This window comes from Aquarana catesbeiana, linkage group LG03, assembly GCF_042186555.1.
Source record: "Aquarana catesbeiana isolate 2022-GZ linkage group LG03, ASM4218655v1, whole genome shotgun sequence".
NCBI classification, from domain to species: domain Eukaryota; kingdom Metazoa; phylum Chordata; class Amphibia; order Anura; family Ranidae; genus Aquarana; species Aquarana catesbeiana.
In genome coordinates this window covers 743,591,640-743,600,539 of record NC_133326.1, presented here as the reverse complement: position 1 = coordinate 743,600,539, position 8,900 = coordinate 743,591,640, and the positions used below count along the sequence as shown (strand labels likewise).

Genomic DNA, 8,900 nt, shown 5'->3' with positions numbered 1-8,900 from the left:
AGCCTGAAAAATGACCTTTACAGTAGACCTCACACTGTGTCTGTGTGACTACAGGTCTCACCATTGCTCTCCAGTGTCTGTAGGACTACAAGCCACAACATTGCTCTCCAGTGTCTGCAGTACTACAGGTCTCAGAATTGCTCTCCAGTGTCTGTAGGACTACAGGTCTCAGCATTGCTCTCCAGTGTCTGTAGGACTACAAGCCCCTGGTCCTCTTCAGGTCCTCTCCAGGTGCTCTCCGGGTCCTCTCCGGTTCCTCTCCAGGTGCTCTCTGGGTCCTCTCCAGGTGCTCACTGGGTCCTCTCCAGGCGCTCTCTGGGTCCTCTCCAGGTGCTCTCCGGGTCCTCTCCAGGTCCTCTCCAGGTGCTCTCTGGGTCTTCTCCAGGTGCTCTCCGGGTCCTCTCCAGGTCCTCTCCAGGTGCTCTCTGGGTCTTCTCCAGGTGCTCTCTGGGTCCTCTCCAGGTGCTCTCCAGGTCCTCTCTAGGTGCTCTCCAGGTGCTCTCTGGGTCTTCTCTGGGTCCTCTCCGGGTCCTCACCAGGTGCTCTCTGGGTCCTCTTCAGGTGCTCTCTGGGTTCTTTCCAGGTGCTCTTCGGGTCCTTTCCAGGTGCTCTCCGGGTCCTCTCCAGGTGCTCTCCGGGTCCTTTCCAGGTGCTCTTCGGGTTCACTTCAGGTGCTCTCTGGGTCCTCTCCAGGTGCTCTTGTTGTCCTCTCCAGGTGCTCTCCAGGTCCACTCCAGGTGCTCTCCAGGTGCTCTTCGGGTCCTCTCCAGGTGCTCTCTGGGTCCTCTCCAGGTCCTCTCCAGGTGCTCTCTGGGTCCTCTTCAGGTGCTCTTCGGGTCCTCTCCAGGTGCTCTCTGGGTCCTCTCCAGGTGCTCTCTGGGTCCTCTCCAGGTGCTCTTCGGGTCCTCTCCAGGTGCTCTTCGGGTCCTCTCCAGGTGCTCTCTGGGTCCTCTCCAGGTGCTCTCCAGGTCCTCTCTAGGTGCTCTCCAGGTGCTCTCTGGGTCTTCTCTGGGTCCTCTCCGGGTCCTCACCAGGTGCTCTCTGGGTCCTTTCCAGGTGCTCTTCGGGTTCTCTTCAGGTGCTCTCTGGGTCCTCTCCAGGTGCTCTCCAGGTCCACTCCAGGTGCTCTCCAGGTGCTCTTCGGGTCCTCTCCAGGTGCTCTCTGGGTCCTCTCCAGGTACTCTTCGGGTCCTCTCCAGGTGCTCTCTGGGTCCTCTCCAGGTGCTCTTCGGGTCCTCTCCAGGTGCTCTCTGGGTCCTCTCCAGGTGCTCTCTGGGTCCTCTCCAGGTACTCTTCGGGTCCTCTCCAGGTGCTCTCTGGGTCCTCTCCAGGTGCTCTTCAGGTCTTCTCCAGGTGCTCTCTGGGTCCTCTCCAGGTCCTCTCCAGGTGCTCTCTGGGTCCTCTCCAGGTGCTCTTCGGGTCCTCTCCAGGTGCTCTCTGGGTCCTCCCCAGGTGCTCTCTGGGTCCTCTCCAGGTGCTCTTCGGGTCCTCTCCAGGTGCTCTCTGGGTCCTCTCCAGGTGCTCTCTGAGTACAGGGGATATAGGAGAATGAGGACCTGTCCCCACCAGTCCTTACACAGTCAGTCTGGAACACAACAAATGTTCATGGAGTGAGCTGCAATATCGTTGTATTTTTATACCATGTATTACAGAATTACCTGCACTGTACCTGCCGAGGTGTGCAGCTTTGTGACCAGGAATGGTGTGATCATCGGGGGGTGGGGGAGGTGGATGGTCTTTTTTCAACCACACTAACTATGTAACTATGTGTGAAGAGTTAATTGCTGAGTTGCTGATCACATTGGATGTAGGAAGGAAGCAGCCGTGCTGAGCGAGCATCTTATAAGATAAGAGGGGACGGCTATGGGCACCTACCCCCCCACCCCTACATACAACAAATCAGAGGGGGGACGACTGATTTCCCACAGTCCACTATAAGAACCTTTAGTACATTCTGCCAGCAGCCAGAGCAGAGGACAGTCCATCTCCTGGTAATTAGATCTCTGGGGTTCATTCCTGGGTGGGGGGGACCCCATAGAGCCCCCCCACACTACATTCTGTCATAGTGGAGGCAATAGATTTTATATTTTATCTCAGCCCCATTGGGGGGGTCACAAGGTGGGAAGAGATACAATCACTAGGAGGGGGGGGGGGGGTAATATCGGGACAGTGTCAGCTATCAATTCTGATTTTATAAAGTTATTTTTTAGGATTTATTTTGGTGTTGATATAATTGATACATAATTATTATTACATAACAAGACTGATGACATCATTCCTAATGATGAATTAAGTAACAGAATGCAGCATCCTGCTTTGTTTGACTGTTTGTAATAATTTTGATGATTATATATTATTATTATTATTATTATTATTAATACCAGATATTTTTATGCTGTATGTAGTGCTGTTCAGTTTCTGTAGTATTGGAGGGCAAGCTGTGCGCTGCTGTTTGTTATATCGGTGTGCATTTGGTATTATTAGAGTTAGTGTTAGTTTGCTCATCTTTTTTCTTTTATCTTTATTTTATTATTATTTTATTAGTATGACAACAATTTTGTTTGCAGATTGCACAATTTGTGAATTATTATTACGCATTATCATGTTTTATATGACATTTTTCTGTAATATCATTATTATTATTTTTTTTCCTTTGATGTTACTATTTCATATATGTTCTGCTCTTCTGCTTTGTGATGAGTTATATTCAGGTAGTATTTCATGACACAATGTACCCAGCTATGTGTTAGCCCTGTGTTGATTTGGTATCATATGGTTATTATTAGTGTGCTCAGATCTTTTTTTTCTTTTTATCATTTCATCAGTATAACAACAAATAGAATTTGTTTATTTGTTTTGCATATATATATATATATATATATATATATATATATATATATATATATATATATATATATATATATATATATACGTATACATACATATATAAATAAAATAAATAAATATTATTAATAAATATTACCATAAATAAATATTAATATATATATATATATATATATATATATATATATATATATATATATATATATATATGCAAAACAAATTCTATTTGTTATTATACTGATGAAACTATATATATATATATATATATATATATATATATATATATATATATATATATATATATATATATATATATATATATATATATATATATATATATATATATATATATATATAATATTTATTTATTATAATATTTATTTATGATAATATTTGTTTTATTTATGTATGTATGTATGTATGTATGTATATGTGTATATGTATTTTTTTTATGAATTCCTTTTTTATTTGTATTAGTTCCGTATTTATTGTAAGTAATTATTACTATTTTTTTCTTCTAATTAACCTCTTAAAAAGCTATTTTTTTTCTCCTTAAAGCCTTTAAGTCACACAAATTTTATTTTTTTTATTTATTTTTTTTTTTGTTTGTTGATTCAGCACATTATGACTTTAAGGTTTTGTAGCCTAGCCAAAATAATTTTTTTCTGGACATTTAGGACTTTAATTTGAAAGTAAATTTTGGATACGTAGTTTTTTATTTCCTTGTTTTTTTTGGGGGGAATAAGTATTAAAAGTGTTGAAAAAGTGTATTTTCCTGCAATTTTTTTCAATGCAAGATTTATTTAATCGAATTTATTTATTATATTTAATTTGTGCACCTCCCCTTAGGTTCATATAACATATGATCCTCTGCTGATGAAAACAATATCATGTTTGTATATATAGAGAAGAAATGGGGAAATGGCGCTACCTTATTGGGACTTAATATTAAAAACCTAATTCCAATAAAAATAAAAATAAACATAAATAGTGCAAATCCCAGTGCAATTATCAAATGATAAGATAAGTACCTTATACGTGCGTGAAGGTAATTGTAAGCATGCACTAATTGTCATTACACCAACACTGAATACAAAAAACCTATCCTGTGACAGTGTGGCCCTTAGGGCCAGCAGCAGTGATATTAAATACTAAAGTGTATGTTCAATGTGTACATTCATTCCAGGGGGGCAGTGTGCCCCTTGGGGGCAAGCAACAGTATTAATAAATACTAAAGTGTAGGCTCAATGTGTACATTCATTCCAGGGGGGCAGTGTGCCCCTTAGGGCAAACAACAGTATTAATAAATGCTAAAGTGTAGGCTCAATATGTACATACAATCCAGGGGGGCAGAGTGCCCCTTAGGGCAAACAACAGTATTAATAAATACTAAAGTGTAGGCTCAATATGTACATTCATTCCAGGGGGGCAGAGTGCCCCTTGGGGGCAAGCAACAGTATTAATAAATACTAAAGTGTAGGCTCAATGTGTACATTCATTCCAGGGGGGCAGTGTGCCCCTTAGGGCAAACAACAGTATTAATAAATACTAAAGTGTATGTTCAATGTGTACATTCATTCCAGGGGGGCAGTGTGCCCCTTGGGGGCAAGCAACAGTATTAATAAATACTAAAGTGTAGGCTCAATGTGTACATTCATTCCAGGGGGGCAGTGTGCCCCTTAGGGCAAACAACAGTATTAATAAATACTAAAGTGTAGGCTCAATATGTACATACAATCCAGGGGGGCAGTGTGCCCCTTAGGGCAAACAACAGTATTAATAAATACTAAAGTGTAGGCTCAATATGTACATTCATTCCAGGGGGGCAGTGTGCCCCTTGGGGGCAAACAACAGTATTAATAAATACTAAAGTGTAGGCTCAATATGTACATTCATTCCAGGGGGGCAGTGTGCCCCTTAGGGCAAACAACAGTATTAATAAATACTAAAGTGTAGGCTCAATATGTACATACAATCCAGGGGGGCAGTGTGCCCCTTAGGGCAAACAACAGTATTAATAAATACTAAAGTGTAGGCTCAATATGTACATACAATCCAGGGGGGCAGAGTGCCCCTTAGGGCAAACAACAGTATTAATAAATACTAAAGTGTAGGCTCAATATGTACATTCATTCCAGGGGGGCAGTGTGCCCCTTGGGGGCAAACAACAGTATTAATAAATACTAAAGTGTAGGCTCAATATGTACATTCATTCCAGGGGGGCAGTGTGCCCCTTAGGGCAAACAACAGTATTAATAAATACTAAAGTGTAGGCTCAATATGTACATTCATTCCAGGGGGGCAGTGTGCTCCTTGAGGGCAAGCAACAGTATTAATAAATACTAAAGTGTAGGCTCAATATGTACATTCATTCCAGGGGGGCAGTGTGCCCCTTAGGGCAAACAACAGTATTAATAAATACTAAAGTGTAGGCTCAATATGTACATACAATCCAGTAGCTTCTGTTAGTAATGGGATGAACAGTGTGACATCTACTAAACTATCCGGAAAAAACATGCATGTATATATGTAATCAGAAAATTAAAAAATTAAACCATACATTAATTCATGTGAAAAATGTAAAATGTAAACCAAGATCTGTATAGATATATCCAGACCGGATGTGTATATAGATATATAATAAATAAACTCGTGTATGTGGCAAAGTCTATATGAAAAAAAGGTAAAGTCTCTGTGAGAAAACAAAGTCTCTAAGTAAAAAACCAGAGCCACGATAGCAAAAAATATCTTCCCACCATGTACGATCTAAAAATGATAAAAAACAATAAAAAATAATAAAAAATAATAACAGCGGTGACTTCTGTGCTCATAAAGAGTGGTGACTCCAAGTGCTCCCCCAATGTGTCCCCACTCACCACAAGCAGTCACCCCTACAGGGGTAATGGGCATAGAGTGGGTGTCTTAGGATGGATGTCCCCTTGGATGTCCCGCTTGAACTCCGCTCCTCCGTAGGTATGCACCGGCAATCCGGTTCGGGGTTCCCGGCCGACGTTGCAGAGATGGACTCCTCCGTGCCTCACCACCATCAACCTGTTCTTTCTGCGAATTGTAAGTCTGATAACTTGCTTCACATTTTCACTGGCAAGTTGTACGCTTGCAGAGCACTTGAAGCACAAGTTCTAGTTGACACTTTTCTAATTCGAATTACGGAGGAGTCCATCTCTGCAACGTCGGCCAGGAACCCCGAACCGGATTGCCGGTGCATACCTACGGAGGAGCGGAGTTCAAGCGGGACATCCAAGGGGACATCCATCCTAAGACACCCACTCTATGCCCATTACCCCTGTAGGGGGTGACTGCTTGTGGTGAGTGGAGACACATTGGGGGAGCACTTGGAGTCACCACTCTTTATGAGCACAGAAGTCACCGCTGTTATTATTTTTTATTTTTTTTTATTGTTTTTTATCATTTTTGGATCGTACATGGTGGGAAGATATTTTTTGCTATCATGGCTCTGGTTTTTTACTTAGAGACTTTGCCACATACACGAGTTTATTTATTATATATCTATATACACATCCGGTCTGGATATATCTATACAGATCTTGGTTTACATTTTACATTTTTCACATGAATTAATGTATGGTTTAATTTTTTAATTTTCTGATTACATATATACATGCATGTTTTTGCAGATAGTTTAGTAGATGTCACACTGTTCATCCCATTACTAACAGAAGCTACTGGATTGTATGTACATATTGAGCCTACACTTTAGTATTTATTAATACTGTTGTTTGCCCTAAGGGGCACACTGCCCCCCTGGAATGAATGTACATATTGAGCCTACACTTTAGTATTTATTAATACTGTTGTTTGCCCTAAGGGGCACACTGCCCCCCTGGATTGTATGTACATATTGAGCCTACACTTTAGTATTTATTAATACTGTTGTTTGCCCTCAAGGGGCACACTGCCCCCCTGGAATGAATGTACACATTGAACATACACTTTAGTATTTAATATCACTGCTGCTGGCCCTAAGGGGCACACTGTCACAGGATAGGTTTTTTGTATTCAGTGTTGGTGTAATGACAATTAGTGCATGCTTACAATTACCTTCACGCACGTATATGGTACTTACCTTATCATTTGATAATTGCACTGGGATTTGCACTATTTATGTTTATTATTTTTATTTTTATTGGAAATGGGTTTTTAATACTAAGTCCCAATAGGGTAGCGCCATTTCCCCATTTCTTCTATATATACTAAAAAGGTCCCATTGGGAACCAAGGAGGGGCAGGCTGCAACCCTTTAACTCTTGAGCGCGGACTCGTAATTTATCATTAATATCATGTTTGTGTGGCTTTTGTGGAATGTAGTGGAAAGTGAAAGCGAAGTTCTGCTTTTCACTTTAGGAGAGATTTATTCCCCTTTTAGCTCTGCATTGCGACACACGCAGGGTGAAAAAAAAACAAAAAACGTTTTGTTTAAATTGTGTAACATTTAGATAAGTCCAGGTCCGGCTGACCGCCGCACAGATTTAGCACGACTGCAACTTTGTCACAGATTTGCAATCTCTAAAAATGTTTTTGTTGACTTACACACATATATATATACATTTTATTTTACCTTTTACCTTTAATTTACCTTTAATTTATTTTCTCTTTCTTTATTTTCTTTTCTTTTCTTTTCTAGATATATATTTATACTGTATATCTATATATTTTATTTCTCTCTCTCTTTCTTTCTTTTCATTTACAGTATCTGACAAAAGTAAGTACACCCCTCAGTCACATTTGTGTAAATCTTTTCTTCTCTCTTTTCATGTGACAACACTGAAGAAATGACACTTGTCTACAATGTAAAGTAGTGAGTGTACAGCTTGTATAACAGTGTAAATTTGCTGTCCCCTCAAAATAACTCAACACACAGCCATTAATGTCTAAACCGCTGGCAACAAAAGTCAGTACACCCCTACGTGAAAATCTCCAAATTGGCTCAACACACAGCCACTAGGGCCGGTTCACACTGCTGCGAATTCTAGTGCAAATATGAGCCGTTGCGATCGCTCAAATTCGCAAGTCATTTAAATAACATAGTTTTCCATTAGTGCCGTTCTAATCAATGCATTACGAATCGAAGCTGCGTACAAAAAGGGTCCTGTGCGAGTTTGATCCGTGTGCGATGCGAATTCAATGCAATATTTGCCGTAGAATCGCAGTAGACTGGCCAGAACACATAAAAAATTTGGAACAAAAATTTGCAATGCAATCGGATCAAATTCGCACAAAATTCGCACCGCCGCAGTGTGAACCGGCCCTTAATGTCTAAACTGCTGGTAACAAAAGTCAGTACACCCCTAAGTGAAAATCTCCAAATTGGGCCCAATTAGCCATTTTCCCTCCCCGGTGTCATGTGACTCGTTAGTGTTACAAGGTCTCAGGTGTGAATGGGGAGCAGGTGTGTTAAATTTGGTGTTACCGCTCTCACTCTCTCATACTGGTCACTGGAAGTTCAACATGGCACCTCATGGCAAAGAAGTCTCTGAGGATCTGAAAAAAAAAGAATTGTTGCTCTACATAAAGATGGCCTAGGCCTAGGCTTCTTTATATAAGAAGATTGCCAAGACCCTGAAACTGAGCTGCAGCACGGTGGCCAAGACCATACAGCGGTATAACAGGACAGGTTCCACTCAGAACAGGCCTCACCATGGTCCACCAAAGAAGTTGAGGTCACGTGCTCAGCGTCATATCCAGAGGTTGTCTTTGGGAAATAGACGTATGAGTGTTGCCAGCATTGCTGTAGAGGTTGTAGGGGTGGGGGGTCAGCCTGTCAGTGCTCAGACCATACGCTGCACACTGCATCAAATTGGTCTGCATGGCTGTCATCCCAGAAGGAAGCCTCTTCTAAAGATGATGTACAAGAAAGCCTGCAAACAGTTTGCTGAAGACAAGCAGACTAAGGACATGGATTACTGGAACCATGTCCTGTGGTCTGATGAGACCAAGATAAACGTATTTGGTTCAGATGGTGACAAGCGTGTGTGGGGGCAACCAGGTGAGGAGGACAAAGACAAGTGTGTCTTGTCT

General features: G+C 41.3%; 1 protein-coding gene across 1 annotated transcript in view; it reads left to right on the top strand.

Annotated features, from left to right (window-relative positions):
- The first annotated feature begins 1,820 nt into the window (after nt 1-1,820).
- LOC141133882 (asialoglycoprotein receptor 1-like) overlaps nt 1,821-8,900 on the top strand; it is a 44,513-nt gene continuing 37,433 nt past the window's right edge. Inside the window, exon 1 of the mRNA XM_073623481.1 lies at nt 1,821-1,991. The gene's annotated coding sequence lies outside the window, so the exon portion shown is untranslated. The remainder of the gene's footprint in view (nt 1,992-8,900) is intronic.